The sequence below is a fragment of the Suricata suricatta genome, chromosome 11 (genome assembly GCF_006229205.1).
Source record: "Suricata suricatta isolate VVHF042 chromosome 11, meerkat_22Aug2017_6uvM2_HiC, whole genome shotgun sequence".
NCBI lineage: Eukaryota > Metazoa > Chordata > Mammalia > Carnivora > Herpestidae > Suricata > Suricata suricatta.
The window spans coordinates 108,153,006-108,172,319 of record NC_043710.1 but is presented as its reverse complement, the minus strand read 5'-3'; the positions used below and the strand labels follow the sequence as shown (position 1 = coordinate 108,172,319).

The following is a 19,314-nucleotide window of genomic DNA, read 5'->3' as shown; positions in this document are numbered from 1 at the left end:
GGACATTTAGGCTCTTTCCATGATTTGGCTATTGTAGAAAGTGCCGCTATGAACATCGGGGTACATGTGCCCCTATGCATCAGCACTTCTGTATCTCTTGGGTAAATCCCTAGCAGGGCTACTGCTGGGTCATAGGGGAGTTCTACGGATAGTTTTTTGAGGAACCTCCACACTGTTTTCCAGAGCGGCTGCACCAGTTTACATTCCCACCAACAGTGTAGGAGGGTGCCCGTCTCTCCTCACCCTCGCCAGCATCTGTAGTCTCTTGATTTGTTCATTTTAGCCACTCTGACTGGCGTGAGGTGGTATCTCTGTGTGGTTTTGATTTGTATTTCCCTGATGATGAGTGACGCTGAGCATCGTTTCATGTGCCTGTCGGCCATCTGGATGTCTTCTCTGGAGAAATGTCTATTCATGTCCTCTGCCCATTTCTTCACTGGATTATTCATTTTTCAGGTATGGAGTTTAGTGAGCTCCTTGTAGATTTTGGATACTAGCCCATAAAGGCTTTTTTTAAAGCTGAGGAAGTTCCCACTTATTCCTAGTTTGTTGAGCATCCTTATCATGAAACGGTGTTGGATTTTGTTAGATGCTTTTTCTGCATCTATTAGATAATTGTGTAATTTAAAAAATTCTACTGATATTATGTGTTATATTAATTGATTTTGAGATGTTGAACCAACTTTGCCTTCCTGGGATAAATTTCACTTGGATATGGTATATAACCTTTTTTATATGTTGCTGGGTTCAGTTTACCAATGTTTTGTTGAGGCTTTTTGTGTCCATGTTTATAAAGAATATTTGTCATTTTCTTGTGATATCTTTGCCTGGTTTTGGTATTAGGGTAATACTGGCTTTAAAAAAGTGAGTTGAGGGGCACCGGGGTGGCTCAGTTGGTTAAGCATCTGACTTCGGCTCAGGTCACGATCTCACAGTTCATGGGTTCGGGCCCTGCACTGGGCTCTGTGCTGACAGCTCAGAGCCTGGAACCTGCTTCACAGTCTGTGTCTCCCTCCCTCTCTGCCCCTCCCCCATTCATACTCTGTCTCTCTCTCAAAAATAAATAAAAACATTAAAAAAAATTATAAAAAATGAGTTGGGAGTCTTCCCTTCTATTTTTTGGGAAAAGTTTGTGAAGAACTGGTATTAGTGAAGATATTTGACATTGGGCTTTTCTTTATGGGCAGGTTTTTGGTTCCTGATTTAATCTCTCTACTTGTCATGTCTACCTAGATGCCTGTGTCTACTCGGGCAGTCTGTTTCTTCTTGTGTCAGTTTTAGAAGTTTGCGTCTTTCTAGGAATTTGTCCATTCCATCTAAGTTAGCTAATTTGTTGGTATACAGGAGTTCATAGTATTCCTTTATAATGCTTTATTTCTGTGACATCAATAGGAATGTCCCTTTGTTATTTCTAATTTTAGTAAATTGAGTTTTCTGTCCGCCCCCCCCACCCCCGCCCCCGGTTAATCTAGCTAAAGGTTTATCGATTTTGTTGAACTTTTCAAAGAACCAACTTCTGGTTTCCTTTATAATCTCTATTTTTATATTTTCTGTATTTATATTTAATTTCCTTCCTTTTGCTTGATCTAGGTTTACTTTGTCCTTCTTTTCCAGTGTAGTAAAGTGGAAGGTCACACAGTTAATTTGAGATCTTTCTTCTTTCTTAAAGTATGCGCTTACAACTACAAAACACCCTCCAGTCACTGATCCAGCTTCACCCCCATGAGTTTTGGGGTGTTTCGTAAATAATTGTTCCGTCCAGTATGGAAAGTAGGACTTTGACATTTTCAACTACTGTTTACTGTCCATTTCTCCCTTCATGTTTTCCCAGGGTTTATGTATCTTGGTGCCTTGTTACAATGACTATACCTTTCTGATGGACTGACCTTTTGTCATTATGAAACTGTCCCTCTTTATCCCTAGTAACATTTTTAAAAAGTCTATTTTATCTGATAAAAGCGTCGCCACTCAGCTTTCGTCTAGTGGGTGTTTGTGTGCTCTGTCTTCTTCTATCCTTCTGGAACCAACGATTTGTTTCTCTGAATCTAATGAATTTTTTTTAATGTTTATTTATTTTTGAGACAGAGAGAGACGGAGCATGAGAGGGGGAGGGGCAGAGAGAGAAGGAGACACAGAACTGGAAGCAGGCTCCAGGCTCTGAGCTAGCCTGTCAGCACAGAGCCTGACGCGGGGCTCGAACCCACACACGTGAGATCTGACCTGAGCCGAAGTCGGAGGCTTAGCCGACGAGCCCCCCAGGCGCCCTCCTTTCTCTGAACCTAAGTGATTTCCCGTGACCACATCTAGTTGGCCCACACTGTATTTTTAACCCCGTCTGACAATCACTGGCTTTTTGTTTGCTTATTTAATCCATTTCTATTTAATGCTATTATCGATACAGGTGGATTTACATCTGCCATTTTACTTTTGTTTTCTGTGTGGTTTGTGTCTTTTTATTTATCTAGTCTTCCTTTACTGTTTTCTTTTGCATGAAATGGGTATTTTCTATTGTGGCGCTTTATTTCTTTAATGTTTTTTTCACTGGTTCTTAAATTTTTTTTAATGTTTATTTTTGAAAGAGAGAGAGAGAGGGAGACACAGAATCCGAAGCTGTCCACACAACGCCTGACACGGGGCTTGAACTCACGAGCTGTGTGATCAAAACCTGAGCTGAAGTCAGACGCTTAACTGAGCCCCCCAGGCGCCCGTGCTTTTCCACTGTTTTTTAAAGTAGCTGCTCTAGGGTTTACTATGCACAGTTTAGTTCACCAGAATCCGCTTCAGATTTATACTAGCTTAATTGTCGTGACATACAGAGACATATTTCTATATAGCTCTATTCCACTTCCCCACTTTTGTGTATTATTGTGTATTTTGTGTACATCGAGTAATGGTACAAACCCAAGTGTATGTTGGCACGTTACTTTACTAACTAGTCATTTCCTTAGCCCAGTATAGCTTTGCTCCCTGGTGGTGGTATTGACAGATCGTGCTTTTCTATATGTTAGACGGCCAACATGTTAATGTATATGATTGCTTTTCAATTAGTTATAAGAAGGAAGGAGAGAAATGTGCATTTATACTTTAAACACAATTACCTAATTACCTTTGTTTTCTTTGTGTGGATTCACATAATTCTCTAGGATCATTTTCTTGCAGCCTGAAGAACGTGGAGTTTGCTAACGACAGAGGGTCTTAGCTTTTGTTTGTCTGGGAAAATCCTTATTTCACTTTCATTTTTGAAAGATATTTACCAAATGTAGGACTCTTGGTTGATGTTTTTTTTGCTTTGAACAGTTTGAATATTGTTATTCCACTGCTTCCGGCCTTCGCTGCTCTCGCCTGGAAGCTAGATGCTCGTCCTTTGTAAGGACGACTCTGTTTTCTCTTGATGCTTTCAAGATTTCCTCCTTGTTTTTGACGTATGGCCTTTTTTAAAATCATGACATATTTGTGGATCACTTTGTGTTTATCATATTGGGATTTATTGAGTTTCTTGGAGGTATAGATTCTTCTCCGATAAGTCTGCGAAGTTTTTCTGCCTTTCTTTAAAAAAATCTTTGCTCTTGCTCTCCTTTCATTCTTGTACTTCTGTTGGAGCACTTTCTGGTGTCTTCCATTTGTCCGGGATTAGTTCACTTTTCTTCTTCTTTTTATTTTCCTTCCTGTTTTTCAGCTTGCATGATCTCTACCAGCCTAGTGATTCAAGGTCTCTCGTTCTTCTGCTCGTTTAAATCTGCTGAGCCCTTCTAGTGAAATTTTAATTTCAGTTTTTATATTTTTCACCTCCATAATTTCAGTTGAACTCTTTTCTTATAATTTCTGCTGCCCTATTAGCATTCTCCATGTCATGTGACATTGTTATCATCTCTCTTTATTTTTAAAGTTTTGTTTTATTTATTTATTTAGAGAGGTTAGGGGAGGTGCAGAGGGGGAGAGAGAGAATCCCAAGCAGGCTCCCCTCGCAGGGCTCGAACTCACGAACCGCGAGATCATGGCCTGAGCTGAAACCGAGTTGGACGCTTACCAACAGGAACCCCTACTTCTTGTCGACTTCTTAGTGACTGGCTGGGTTGTTTGCGTGAAGTCAGTATTTCCCTGCTAGCGTCCGGCCTCTGGTCTTGCTCCTCAGGGGCTGGGCCCGGAGACGACTTTGGTACTATGGTGCTCGATTTTCTTGACCACACCCAACTCAACTGTTCAGCTCCACCATCGCTGGTTGATTGCTCTGCAGATGAATCCAATCAAACTGTGGCTCCTTGGCCGGAGTCGTTTCTGAGCTCTGTGTCTGACATATGTTTGGGCCCCGCCCGGCACCTCCCATCTGGCTTCTTCCCTGCTTCCCTCCTGCAGACGAGCTGGCCTACAGCTGAGCCCGACCTTCGGTGAGTCCCCGAGTCTCTCTCCACTTGCTTCTCTCCGCAGCCTCCACGTGTGTTGAGGCGCATCTGCTCCCTGTTCTGTTGCAAAGGAAGTCCGTTCCTGTGGGCGGACACTGTGAGCTGTTTCACGGCCTGCCTTCCCCTCAGGAGGAGTCCCGGCCAGGGCTGCGGAGCTGGGGTCGGGGACAACGGCACATCCCTCTCTGAGCGCCACCGTGCCTTCAGCAGCCTGAGGTCCTCTTGGTTTGCCTCTCCTGGGGTGGAAGCTCACCCTCAGAAGCTGAGCCAAGAGTAATTGGGGTGACGGGGTTTTGGGGTGATGGGGGGGTTCGTGGGGTTCAGAGCTGACAGCCAAGAAAGAATTCTTGAAGATGTCTTTGGTGCAAAAAGGTGATTTTATCAAAGCATGGGGACAGGCCCCGTGGGCGGGAAGAGCGGCCCGGGGTTGTGTAGAACGGCTGGTTACAGGCCATGGACTTGGGGGAGGTGAAGTCAAAAGAGAAGTTTCCAGAGAGTCTTTCACATGCTGCAGACTCCCAGGATCCTGGAGGCCTAGCTACTGTCAAGCGAAGATTGTTTTTCCCTCTAGCAAAGCGTGAACGTTAAGACAGCAGGGAGTCCCGGAGAAATGTTCTTCTCTGCCTTTGCTTTAAGTATTTGCCATTGGGCTGCAGGTTAGAAGTAAACTGAATTTTACCTGTCACTTCCTTCTTCTCTTTTTTCCCTGTGTCACTGTGCAGGGATGGTGTTGGGGCCCCACGAAACTGAGTCCGTAGGTGTCTAGGGATTAGGCTGTAGGTAAGAGTGCCTTTTCCTCATCATTTACTGAGATATTTGTAATCCGGCGGAGCCTCCGTTTACCCATCTGTTTTCTGTCCTTTATCCTGGGGCAGCCAGGAGTGCGTGAGGGATGCCACACACGCCCCGCCTGGGAGGGCCCTCGGCTTACCTTGTTCCTCGAGGGGGGCCCCAGATTCTCAGCATGCCACACCCACGGTCGTGCCTTCGTCCAGGGAAAGGGGGCTGGAGGAAGAGGGAGCCCCACTTCTCAAGTGCACTCACCTGAACTTAGCCTCAGCCGCGTGGCCGGGCGCAGGGCGGGAGGCGCTGAGGGCCCATCAGGAGCCCCTGCTGGGCGGAGAGAGGGGAGGGAGGCAGTGGTCTCGGGTCAAATAGCGCCCATTGCTGCGTTTTCACCAAATGTTCATAGATTTTCTTGCATAGACGTTTCTTTATTTGCCGTTTGCCCTTGGAACCCTTTCCAGAGCTTTAAATGTTTTGCTTTTGTTGGTGTTATAATTTCTCACCAGTTTCATTGGAGAAGGATCAGTGGACTTCTCATGCTGTCGTGCTAGAATTTTCTTTCTGGTTTTAATTTTTTTTTAAACCTTTATTCATTTTTGAGAGACAGAGACAGAGTGTGAGTGGGTGAGGGACAGAGAGAGAGGGAGACACAGAATCTGAAGCAGGCTCCAGGCTCCGAGCTGTCAGCACAGAGCCTGACATGGGGCTCGAACCCACAACACATGAGATCATGACCTGAGCCGAAGTCGGCCGCTTAACCGACTGAGCCCCCCAGGTGCCCCTGGAACTTTCTATCTCTAACTTCTGTATTCTTGAACAACCTTCAAGAGGCTGTAACGGAGCTCCTGGACCAAGGTAATCAAATCCTGTTTGGGCCCAATCTAGTTTCCTGATTAACTGAACATAATATGCCTCAATACGATGCCTCTCCCATCAAAGTCCTGTTGGACTGCTGGATGTTTGGATTCCTAACTCTGAGTGTCCCAGAGCCAAGGTGATAATTACCCAAGTTCCGGTCACGCCCTCTCACTGCCCACGTGGTCTCCCTGCCTCTCTGTTTCGTCTCCCCTTTATTTATTTATTCTACATACATCAATCAGAGTGGTTTTTAGAAAGAACAGATTTGGTTACATTACACTGCTTAATGTTTGGTGGGTTTCCCATTGTTCTTAAAATAAAGTTCAAAGTCCTTAACATGCGCTCTAGGACCCCGTTTATTTCTCCATCTCCTCCTGTGCCCCTTTCTGTCCCTTCTGCTGCTTCCGGCCCCCCCCATCCCTCAGCAGCACACGCTCTGGTCTTTCCAGCTGTTACTGGGACGTCCTATTTCAGGCCCTTTGCACCCGTAAGCTTCTCTTAACTTCTGATTCAGGTCTCGCGTGAATGGCCCTCCCTAACCTTCCCGAATGGCTCAGATTCTCCTGTTCTGATGGCAGTCTGCACACCGTATTTCCTAGAATGTGTGTTTTTGATCAACTGATGACTAGGATGATTGTTTGACCTACCTCTTCCCCACAGAACGTGAACTCGTGAAAGCAGGGCTCCTGTCTGCCTTGACCACTCTATGCTCAGTGTCCCGCCCACAGTAGGGACCCCATAGATAGTGCTGAGTGTGGGAATGGGTGCTGTCTGGGCACAGAAGGCCAGGTGTGGGAGGTGGTCCTGCGGCCTGGCTGAAGAGCTGCTGGGAACCAGAGGAAAAGTTCAGAAGAAAACTCCATCCACTTACATTCATGACGACAACCTGGTCTGACCGAGGGCCTTTCTCCTGCCCTTGACACTGAGCCGGCTTTAACTCAGACTTGGAACCGTGAGGTGGGGAATACAGATTGAGCCAGTGAGGATGTTTATTACTAAAAAAGCCATCAACAACAAGTATAATTGCTCCTTTGAATATTCAGTGCATTCTTTGTGATTGACATACATCATGTCAAAGAAATCGATCCTGACTTCAGGGAGTAGGCACTGAACCTGGGAGGCGTTAAGTACGTGGCTCAAATCACACTCTAAGTAGAGACTCAAACTCATGTCTGTCAGGCACCGGCTCTCCAATGAGTCAGCTCTGTCCGTACGGCCAAGGGATCTGGAGTTCGGTGAGTGATTTCTTGCTGACGGTCTCCGGAAACTGGGTGTGAACTTGCGTCTGGAGTGCCTTTTGAACCTTGTACCTGTAAGAGTCTCGAGGGAGGGAGGCTCCTCTTTCATCTCTTATCAAGAGATCACTGAAAACTAAAATCAGTTCCAAGCTGCCCGTGTCTGAGTAGACGCTCCTGCTCTAGACTTTCTTGATTTTACACGCCGGTGTCAGGAAGCCGCACACAACAAAACCATAGGAAAAGCCCCTTGACTACTAACAAGGCGGCACAAAAACAAAGAGGGAAGAGAAGGCACAGGGGTTATCAGGTCTAAGCCCTGCTTAAACTTACTACCTCTGAAAGCTCGAAGTTTGGAAAATGCTTCTCAAAGATCTTAGAACCAAAAGGAAGATAGGTTTGAAAATATATCTATGGGATGAGCTTTTGAGGAGAGATTTTGTGAAAGCACAGACCTAAATTAATAGATGGGATCCCTGGGGGGCTCAGTCGGTTAAGCGTCCAACTTCGGCTCAGGTCACGATCTCGCGGTTCGTGGGTTCGAGCCTCGTGTCGGGCTCTGTGCTGACAGCTCGGAGCTGGAGCCTGCTTCGGATTTTGTGTCTCCCTTTCTCTGACCCTCCCCTCCTCATGCTCTGTCTTTCTCTTTCAAAAATAAATAAACTTTAAAAAATGAGAGGCATGGTAACTGCCTTGAAGTCCTAATGTTCTAGAATCCTTGCCAACTGGTGGCCAAAATTCCTCAGATCTTTACGTTGAAAAGCCCAAATTAAACAAAACACCAGGTAAAGTCTTTCTGCCACCAAAATTTTTCCAAACTTGACTTAATTGAAGAATTCTGATCCTTGTTAAATTTTACCCTAATTATAGACATTTTTTAAGTTGTGCTTCCATTATTTATTTTTATTTTTATTTTATTTATTTATTTTTTTATAATACTTTATTGTCAAATTGGTTTCCATATAACACCCAGTGCTCTTCCCCACAAGTGCCCCCCAACATGACCATGGCCCCCTTCCTACCTCCCCCTGCCCCTTCAATTCTCGGTTTGTTTTCAGTATTCAATAGTCTCTCATGGTTTGTGTCCCTCTCTCTCCCCAACTCTCTTTCCCCCTTCCCCTCCCCCATGGTCCTCTGTTAAGTTTCTCCTGATCCACATATGAGTGAACACGTATGGTATCTGTCCTTCTCCACCTGGCTTATTTCGCTTAGCATGACACCCTCGAGGTCCATCCACGTTCCTACAAATGGCCATATTTTATTCCCTCTCATTGCCGTGTAGTACTCCATTGTGTATATAAACCACATCTTCCTGATCCACTCATCAGGTGATGGACATTGAGGCTCTTTCCATGATTTGGCTATTGTAGAAAGTGCCGCTAGTATAGACATTTTTAATGTGTATACATGCAAATGCTTAACATATTTATTACTTTGTTTCAATGCATAAAAATAAAAACAAAAATGGCACATAATCTCACTTTCCAGAAAACATCTGTTGTTGTTTTTCTAAATTAGATTAATATATGCACCTAGTAATAAAACCTAACCCGTGCGGGAAGATATAGGAAGTAAAGCATCTTCCCACCACCCAGTGGGGAAAATTATATATACACGTGTGACAAAATACATCCTTTTGGAAAACAGACATAAATTCATAAATGTATTTGTGCAAATATATGTACAAAGTATACACATGTAAAAATATATATTCCTTTGAAAAACATAAAATATACAAATATTTGTACAAACATATGCATAAAATATATAAATATACGCGCCATAGTCTTTTAAACTTCGCTTTTTCCCTTTAAACTGCCCTGGAGGTCTTATAAGCCAGTAAGTAGAGGCCAATTCTGTTTTCAGAGTGTTTTCATTTTCGTTTTGAAATGGTTACAAGCCTGTAGAAAAGTCGAAACCAGCATCTCTGTGTCTCTATGTGTCTATACATCAGTGTAGAAAGCAAATCAGAACTTTGCCCCGGATGATCTGGGGAGGGACTGACCTCGCGCCCCCTCTCCGCTGAGGCCCGGGCCGCGGGCGGTGAGCAGAGTCACAGAGCTCACCTCAGGGCGTCACTCCCGTCCGATTATTCCGGCCTTGGCGGTGGCTCAGCCGTGGCTTTGTCGCAGGAGGACCTGATCCGAATCGCAGGGCGCGGTCCGCGGTCCCGTCTTTGTAACCTGCTTCCTGGGACGCGTCCTCACTCTCCTGACTTTCGTGGCCGTTACTGGCGGCGATTGCGGGCGCTGTCCGGCAAGATGCCCTCCGCCCGGGTGTGTGACGTCTCTTTGTGATTAGACTCTGGCCCCGCACCCGCGGCAGGGATGTCACAGCGCTGCTCCCATCCGGAGGCGCACCCTGTGTGGGACGGTGTCGTTGCCGATGACGTTGGCTCTGTCACTTGAGTGGAGCGGCGTTGGCCAGGCTCCCACTCTGTACAGTTACTGCTCTTTCTCTTTGTAATGAGTGTTTGTGGGGAGGGACTCTGAAACCAGGGACATATCCCAGGGGCACCAAACTCTCCATTAATTAATATCTGTATGGATTTAGGTTTCTGTATTATTCAAGAGGTGGTTCCTGCTCGTGGTTATTTTGATGCTCAGATTTTCATGTTTTGGCCAGTAGAAGCTGGCTTATTGTCCCCTCTCCCTCCAACCTTCTTTAAAATACGCTCTGTGCTCAAGGTGGGGCTTGAACTCATGACCCTGAGATCAACAGTTGCAAGCTCCGCTGACTGAGCCCGCCAGGCGCCCCCGTGGGTCTTTTTGACACACCCCAATTATTCCTTAGGCCCTTCTCTTCTGCGGGGAGCCGGGGACCAGGAGGTTCACAAGTTCATCCTGTCCTTTTCACACCAGCCAGGAATCAGCCTTTTCCCCACGCAGCCCTGGTGGCCTCGAGTGCAAAGTGGTCTTTCGAGACCAAGATTTTGGTGGTAGCCGTGTTCCCCGATATCGGGGCACTGCTGTCCTCAAGCCCCCTTAGGACAGAGCTGCACACGGACACGTCTGCATTTATTTCTGTGTCTCTTCGTGCGCAGAAAACCTGACTCTGTGTCAGTCGCTCCGAGTCAGCGCACCACCAGAGGGCTTATTTTACATCCTCTCCCGTTTTGTGTGTGCAACTCCTGCATCCAAGCGTGAGAGAGCGGCCTCCATTACTACTGTATTTATTCACTTGATTAATTCCTGTACGCGGTCACTTCCTCTGCTGCTGCTCGCCCGTGGCCCTTGACCCTCCGATTGCCCTGCTTGTGACCTGACGCCTCGTGCTGGCTGCCCCGTCCTGACTTCAGCTCACCCTGTGTGGGCTCTGACCCCGTGGGCGTCCCCTGCGGCCCCACCGTGGGTGTCTTCCTCATTCCGCCCCGGCTCTGACTCCGTGTGCCAGGCCACCCTTCAGGAATGCCCTCCTTCCCCCGCGTGGGCTGAGGCCCCGTGTCCGGCCGCCCCCCCCCCCGCCCACATGGTCCCCCCCCCCCCACTATCCCTGACTCCTCACGGCAGCACCCCTGCTCACTCCAGGTGGAATCCGACACCTCCACTGAGCGGCTCTCTCCACGGGCACCCTCTTCACCCCACACGGGGCCACCACGGCACCCCTCCAACCACCAAACTGCTGTTGGGACCAAAAAGAGCCTGTGGGTATTCTATTAAGTTCGTTCATATTTGAGAGTGTCTGCCTGCTGTTTTTACATTTCAACAACATCTTCGCTGGATAAAATGTTTTTAGGGTTTCACTTTCTCCCCCTTGAACTTTCTAGACATTGCTCCGTGGCATTAAGTTTCTGTGAAGAAGTCTGAGATCAGCCTGAATGATGTTGCATCTCTTGCTCTTCCCCCAAGAGATTTTTAAATTTCTGCCAGACGGTGGGGGTTCAGTACAGAAACAGGAATCCCACCAAGTCCTGGAAACGGCAGGCAGAGAACACTGCGATGTGGTGCAGGCCGGCGGCCACTGCCCCCTGGACCGGGGAGCAGACGGGAGAACTTGGCAGTGTTCACACAGAGCTGGGCGGGGACCCTCGACCCCCGGGGGAGGCGGCTTTGGCAGCCTGGACTCCTGCTTCTGGAGTGGGAGGTGGGAGGAGAGGAGGTTGGTTTTGTGAATTTGGGAAATTGCAAAGCACTCAGGTGCTTGTAGGAGAAATGGGCCGAGGCGGCAGTGGGCGGTGCCGACAGGAGGCGGAGCTCCCGGGAAAGGCGGATTTCTTTGCCCCCTGGTCTTGCAGTCTCCCCCCACCCTCCCCTGTTGGCAGAACCCGCCCCAGCTGGCAGAGGAGAAGCGTGGTTTGCAGGACCCAAGCTGCAGCGCCACTTGAAAATGGAGGCTGGCCTTGAAGTTGAGAAACCATAGCATTAATAACTGGACCAGCACTTAAATTAGAACGTACCCTGATTTCAAGTATTTCGAATGAACTTTTCCCCAGAACCTAGTATACTCTTAATCTTAGATGCTACCCAGACTTTTCAGGGAAATTCTCTTCTGTCCTGTTAAAAAAAGGTTTTTATAAATGTTTGTTTACTTTTGAGAGAGAGAGCAAGAGGACGAGGGGCAGAGAGAGGGAGACCCAGAATCCAAAGCAGCGCCAGGCTCCAAGCTGTCAGCACAGAGCCCGACGCGGGACTCGAACTCATGACTCGTGAGATTGTGACCTGAGCCGAAGTCAGGCACTTAACCGACTGAGCACCCGGGCGCCTGTCTCGTGTCCTATTTTTGAACATATTTTCCATGTAATTTACTGGGTTCTCAACCTCGGAGTCACCAGTTTTCCTTAGATGGGCTCTTTTTGTCTTCCATAACGATGAGCCTTTTCTCTCGTTCTCTAATCTCTGAGTTTTCCTTCCCCATCCTCCATACTTTCTTTTTTTTTCTTTTTCTTTAAAAATTTTTTTTCTTCAGTTTATCCATTTACATTCAAGTTAGTTGATGTAAGTGTAGTGTTGGTTTCAGAAGCAGGACCCAGTGACTCATCACTCACATGTGACACCCAGTGCTTGTCCCAGCAGGTGGCTCCTCAGTGCCCAGCCCCCCACCTCCCGTCCAGCACCCCTCAATTTGTGTTCTGCATTTGCATCTCTTATGGTTTGCCTCCCTTTCTGTTTTTATCTTATTTTCCCTTCCTCTATATTCATCGTTGTGTTTCTCAAGTACCACAGGTGAGTGAAATCGTATGATATTTGTCTTTCTCTGACTTATTTCACTTAGCATGATACATTCTAGTTCCATCCACATTGTTGCCAATGGGAAGATTTCAGTCTTTTTCATTGCTGAGTAGTACTCCATTGCATATACGTGCTGTATCTTTCTGTAAAAAGTTTTTTAAAAATGTTTATTTGTTTTTGAGAGAGACCGAGACAGAGTGTGAGTGGGGGAGGGGCAGAGAGAGAAGGAGACACAGAATCCGAAGCAGCTCCAGGTCTGAGCTGTCAGCACAGAGCCCGATGCGGGGCTCGAACCCACAGACTGTAAGATCATGACCTGAGCCGAGACGGAGGCTTAACGGACTGAGCCACCCGGGCGCCCGGAACCACATCTTCTTTATCCATTCATCAGTTGATGGACTTCTGGGCTCTTTCTATAATTTGACTGTTGTCAGTGGTGCTGCTATAGATAATTGATTGGGGTGCGTGTGCCCCTTTGAACCAGCATTTTTGTACAATCGTAGTGCCGTTGCTGGGTTGTGGGGTAACTCTACTTTTAACCTTCTGAGGAACCCCGGTACTGTTTTCCAGAGCGGCTGCACCGGTGTGCAGTCCCACCAGCCGTGCGCAAGTGCTCCCCCTGTTCCACATCCTCGCCAACATTTGTTGTTTCCTGGGTTGTTAAAGTTCGCCGTTCTGGCAGGTGTGAGGCGGTACCTCATCGTGGTTTTGATTTGTGTTTCCCTGATGATGAGTGACGTTGGGCATCTCCTCGTGTGCCTGTTGGCCATCTGGAGGTCCTCTTTGGAGAAGAGTCTGTTCATGTCTTCTGCCCATTTCTTCACTGGATTAGTGTTTTCTTGGGCGTTAACAAGGGGCATGTTAGATAAAGGGATAGTATCCAGAACCTTCTATACTTTTCTTAGGCGTTGTCTCTACGTCAGTAATTTAGTTTTTTAATAACACCTATCCTATTCCTTGCTGTTTCTATTGAATATTTATCTCCATAGCGGTATTACGTGGTCCTCACTGTGTTTCCTTAATCTTTCTTCGCCTGTAACCTTCCTTTGTTTAAATCACGCTTTTAGTAAGTGCTTCTGAAGAGCGAAGCAGTGGTGAGGAGCGTCATCCTACTGTTTGAGTCATGTTCTGTTCTGGGTTGGGGTCTTGGTCCCTTTTTGCATTTGGTCTCATTTATATACTTACGCTACACTCCGCACGTGTGGCCTCCACGCCATTTATCGGGGCGCTGAGTCTGACATGATGCGAGTCTGACATCATGACAGTAGACTGTTCTGCATCTTGATTCTGTTTTCAGGAAGTGGAAGCACAGTTTTCGTCCCAAACGACGTATGCTCACTCGTTTCTTCATCTTCTCTCAGTCCTCTCTCCGTCCCCCTCTTCCCCCCCTCTCCATCGCCCCCACCTTTGTTCCCAGATCCTCTTTTCCTCTTCCACTTTTCCCTCTCTCTTCTTTGCCTTTCCAAGTATACTTTATGCCGTTTTCTTCTTCACTAAACCCTGCGTTTCCTAGGTCGGTATTTTATACAAGGACAGGCTTGTTTGTGAAATCAGTGTGGACAGGTTTTTAAAAAGGTGTTTTAAGGAACTGACGGCTTTTGGGCCCTACCCGGGAATATAGAAGCCCAACCACAGACGACACAAAATGTCCGAGAGAGATGTACCCAAAGAAGCGGGAGGCAACTATTAAAGGAAGATAAAATAATACCATCTTAGAGGTTTGTGTCTTAAGCCCCCACAGATCTGTCTTGGAAACTTGGCAGGAGCAATGACCATGGCTGCAGATGCTTGGGGCATTTCCCCCTCCTCCTCACCCAAATCCAAACCCGGAGCCTTACATACTCTGGCCTGTCGGGACAGGGACTATCCTAAGGAGAGTTCCTGAGCGTAAATGAGGGGCGCATGGCGGGTAGACTGGTTTCTTACTGCTCCGGACACATCAAAGGGGGAAGAGGACTTGGAACGGCCATGACCTTGGTCTTCTGGGCCCTCACGGACCAAGCCCACACGCGAGCTTGGGCCAATGGGCCTGACTCAGGGAGCAGTAAGGTAGGCTGGAAAAGAAGACGTAAAGGGTAGTCTTTTCTTAGAGCCCATAGTCCTTGTGGGATCAGGACCGTTAAAATGTCGTAGTATGGACTCCTTATTAGCCGTTGATGCTAGGGCCAGTGAGCCATACACCAACCTACATCTTAGCGGTAGGAGCGCGGAGTTGAGAGAACGCCCCCATCAAGTAGCAAGCATGAGCGGTATAGACTAGGCTCCTGTTTTAAATAACATCATCTTCAACAGACATCTTAGTGATTTGAGGCTGCTTTGGGTCCTGTGGGTCTCTGGACGTGTGCCTCTCTGCTGTAGATACTGGAAGACGGATGTAAGTGGTGGTAGTAGGGATACTGAATTAGGGAGAGCTTCAGTAACGGGTTACTACTGACCCCTAACGACTGACACAAAGACACGTCATATAAATAGTTCTGAGAGTGGTAGGACAGTTTCGGGAGATGGTCTAAAATCTATTGGATTTCCATCTCCCAGCTTTTCAGAGCAAATCATTTTAAGCAATAAAGGATCACAAAAGGGGTGTGGATTCTGGAGCCAGAAATGACTGGATTCTTGCTGTAGCAGGGCTGTGTAGACGGGGGTCACTGTGTAGCTTCTATGAGCTCTTATTTATAGTTTCCTTAAAATATAGAATGAAAATAATATTGGGACCCAAAGAAGTAAAAAGGCAAAAAAAAAAAAAAAGAAAAAAAAAGAAAAAAGGGTGGTGGTAGATTTCCTTTTCGGATCCGCCTGTCTGACAGCCCGTTTGAGAAGCCAGAGAGGATCCTCACCGGAGCACCCTCTTCGGACCGGTGCTGTTGGATTGACCGGTCTCAAACCTTGGAGTTTTCGGAGAGGAAGCAGGTGTTACTCAGTCTGTTACTGTAACAAAATGTCAGTTGTTGAGACTTACATAAAACCTGCGTTTCAAGGACTGTATCAGAGTCTGAAGAGAACTGTTTCCCTAGATAAGATCTTAGGGCTTTCCCTGTCCACCTTGAATCATTCCCGGAATAGAGTGATCCTAAATAATTTCCGAGGAAAACTCTAGTTGTCCTTGAAGGTGGCTCTGTCTCAGCACAGCCACAGCCCAGGGGAGAAGGGTCGGGGCTCTTTATTTCTCCTAAGAAAACATCCGCGGTGTATCCGTCTGCTTTGTTAAGTTCTGAATGTTCGGCTTTGTCCTTTATGAGCAGCACGGAGCCCCTCCCCCCTCCCCCTCCCGCCAGGATCTCACCAGAGACTGTACTTCCCAACGTTAGTTGACAATAGTGATTCCCAGGCGGTCTGTGGAAAGGAAATGTGATCCTCCTCTGCCTACAGAGAGTCCGGGGTTCTTTGATGTCATAAAAATGGAAAATAGGTTATGATCTCCATCATGGACGCCAGAACCCCTCCTGGGGAAGGAAAGGTATTATTTGAATAGCTAATGTGATGGGTTCTTTAAATTTGGAAAATCTGTGGCCAAATCCCTTCAAATATTTGTTCTGTCTCCTTTTCTCTATTTTTAAAACTTCAAAGTTTATATTAGAGCGCGTGTGCGCTGGATGAGCGGGGGAGGGGCAGAGACGGATGGAGACACAGAGTCCGCAGCAGCTCCAGGCTCCGAGCTGTCGGCACAGAGCCCGACCCCGGGCTCGAACTCACAAACATTGAGATCATGACCTGAGCCGGTCAGATGCTTAACGGACTGAGCCACCCAGGCGCCCCCGTCCCCCCACCAAGCAAATTTAAAGGACAAACCACAGCCAGAGGCACCGGGACCCCTTTGCAGATCTCTGGAAGTGTCTCTGTGCAGCCTTCTTGTCTGGTGATCTTGCCTCATAAATTGAACCGTGGTGATCTCCTGGATGTCTGATTCCTTCTCCTCAACCGGACTGCTGGGCCCTTTGCGCCCCTCCCTGTGTTGGGCGTTGGGAGCCCACCCGGTAAGCTGGTCACACAGTGCACCTTGTTTCATTTCTGTCGCTTGGGAGTCATCCTCTGGTGTGACCTTTCTCCCTTCTTTTACCTGTTGTTGTCTGGTGGTCTGCTGATTTAAGGTGGGAGAAGGGATCTGGCCTTTCCTAAGTGGAAGTAATTCTACTATCGTCTTTGTAAAGCTTGAAAATCAAAACAACGATACACACTCACACGCACACACATTTCATGGGGAAAAATGAAATAGTATAAAACATGCCGAGGGGAGCTAAGCATCAGCTTTGAGAGAAGAGTGACTTAGAGGGCGAGGTGGGAGAAGGCTCCTCTGAAGTTAAGAAGCCATCTCGGCAGGAGCGTAGAATTCTTTGAGGCTCGCTAGGAGGCACACGGGCGCTCACCGTGTTACTCTGGGTGCTTCTGTGTGTGAAGTATAAGAAAAGTGGCGGGTGCACGAAAGGGAGCCCAAGGGAGGAGTACGGTTACAGAGCCTCTCGGAGGGGTACGGGAGGTAGAGTGGGGCCTGGGCCTGGAAGGCACCGCTGGGGACGGGGACAGCACAGTGGCCCGCAGAGCTGGCCCGTCTCCCCCCTCGTCGGCCGGGTCTCCGGAGGGCCTGTGGTTTCCCGGCTGGGGCTTTCCTCCGGGTGCTTTTCTCCCCTGAGCCCCTGACGACCTCAGCGCCCACGAGGGCACAGCGCTGAGTCACCCCAGCCCACGGGGACGCGAGCTCCTGCATCAGGTCCTCTGTTGTCCACACGGACGGCCCCTCTCCAACTCCGGCCTCGGTCCCCGCACTGCGTTCTCCAGCGACCGCCCCCTGCCTGGAGCTTGGCCTTCATCACCGTCCCCCTCCGTCCCGCGCCAGGCCGCCCTGTCAGTACAGGTTTCTCTGCTCAAAATCCACTTGTGACCCCTGCCCACCGACGGGGCCCCTGACTCTCCTGGGGCCGCTTGGTGTGCCCGCCTCCCCTGCCCCACGGCGCCCCCGCCGCCTCCACGCTGTGGCACCTTCTCAGCTGTCCCTTCTTCCCCGGCCTGTCGGTCCCCGGCTGCTTGGTTCAAAACCCTGCTCTCCTCCCCACAGACCTCCCACCTCTTCCCCTGCCTTCTTTCTCCCGACCACGTATCGGTATGGTCTGTAATTTATCTGTTAACTTTGTTTGTTGTCCGTCTCCCTCCGCTGGGCCCCACGTCCATGAGGACCGGGGTTTTGATGTTTTATTTATTGCTGTACCACGGGCGCTGGGCGGCTCAGTCGGTTGGGCGTCTGATTTCAGCTCAGGTCACGAGCGCACAGATTGTGAGTTCGAGCCCTGTGTCGGGCTCTGTGCTGACAGCTCTGAGCCTGGAGCTGCTTCCGATTCTGTGTCTCCTTCTCTCTCTGCCCCTCCCCCTGCCCACACACTCTCTCTCTCTCTCTCTCAAAAATAAACATTAAAAATTTTTTTTAAATACAGGCATCTAGAACAAGAGCCTGGCACAGAGAAGACGCCATTAGTGGCTCTGGGGATCCCTGTTTTGGGGGGACCTAAGGAGTGGGGGAAGGGTGCGCCGTCCCTGGTGGCACCACGACAATGGCCATTGACTGCACTGGGCTTTGAGTGTCAGCTCCGTAGGGTCCCCGCTATGACTCCTTCCGTTCTGGACGGTCTCCTGTGACTTCCCCGCTTCCCCTGGCGGCACAGAAACCGTCTGGTGGCCCGCGTGCCCTGAGCGGGCACAGCAGCCCCGCAAGGCCGCCTGACGCCCATCCCCCGCTGCTGCCCGAGGCTCCTTGCGGGGCTCTCGTCTTTCTGGGGTGCAGTCCGGCCCGCGGGTCCCACACCGCTGCCTGCACGTCCTGTTGCCGTCGGACCCCGGAACACGGACTTCTCTCTGGGACCCTCCGGCGTCTCCTCAGTTTTTCCCAGGGCTCCCTTGCCGCTTCTCTTGGTCTGGCTTCCCCGTGCCTCCCCCGGCGGCAGATCTGTTTCCCTGCTTTCTCGGGGAGGCTTGGCTCGGCTCCTGTCAAAGCTGGACTCCTCCTCGGTTCTCTCAGGGCCTGGGGTTTGAAATCTAAAACGAGGCGGGCAGGCCCCCTCTTTGGCTCTGCACTTCCCTTCGCGGAGCCGATACCAACCCGGAGGCTTTGCAGGGAAGGAGGTGCCGGGCGAGGCGAGGGCTGGGGCAGGGAGATTGTGAAAGATTAGAAAACACGGCCCCACCGTTGGTGATACCGACAGCAGCGATGTCGTGATTAGCGTCGCTCGCCGTGCCTGCTGGGTTCCCCGAGCGCTGCGTCCACCTGCGTCAGCACAGCTCTGTGCGTATCTGTTGTCCGGCCTTTTCTTCCCCCAGAAGGGCAAGGTGAAGTCTAGCGAGGGAGACGGATTGGCCCGGGTCCCACGTTTTGCCAGCAGGGCACCTGGGCTGTGGAAGGAGGCTGCTGCGCACAAGGCTGGTGTGTGACCACTGCACCTCTGGCCCCTTGGCACCCCAGCCCCGCGCTGGAGCCTCAGGACCCTGGCCACCGAGGTGCTGCTGCCACACTCCTGGCACTCCCGCAGCAAGGACGGCGCGGGCCTCTCTTCCTTCCCCGCCCGGCAGGCGGCTCTCTCCACCCTCAGCCTCTTCCTGCAGAGCTGGCTTCCAGAAGTGTCCGACCCCTCTTCCCTCCTTCCCCCAGCCCCCCACCCCCGCCTCCCTCCTTCCCCTTTCCCCCCCCTCCCGAAACCTTCCCTCCTTCTTCCCTTTTTCCCTTGGGTTTGGCTTTACAAATAAAATATAAATGTAGCTAAGAGCTCATACCGCAAAAAGGGAAGAAGCGAGAGGGATCAGCAGCAAACAGTTTAAACGTGAACACGCTGCCTTCGGGTCCACAGGCTTTGCAGGGAGGCAGGGAGGCCTCTGCTCCTGCCCTCTACC

General features: G+C 49.3%; 1 protein-coding gene across 3 annotated transcripts in view; it reads left to right on the top strand.

The window, feature by feature from the left end:
- The window catches only part of SMIM35 (small integral membrane protein 35), a 71,380-nt gene that overhangs the window by 45,826 nt on the left and 6,240 nt on the right, over positions 1 to 19,314 (top strand). The window lies entirely within an intron of this gene.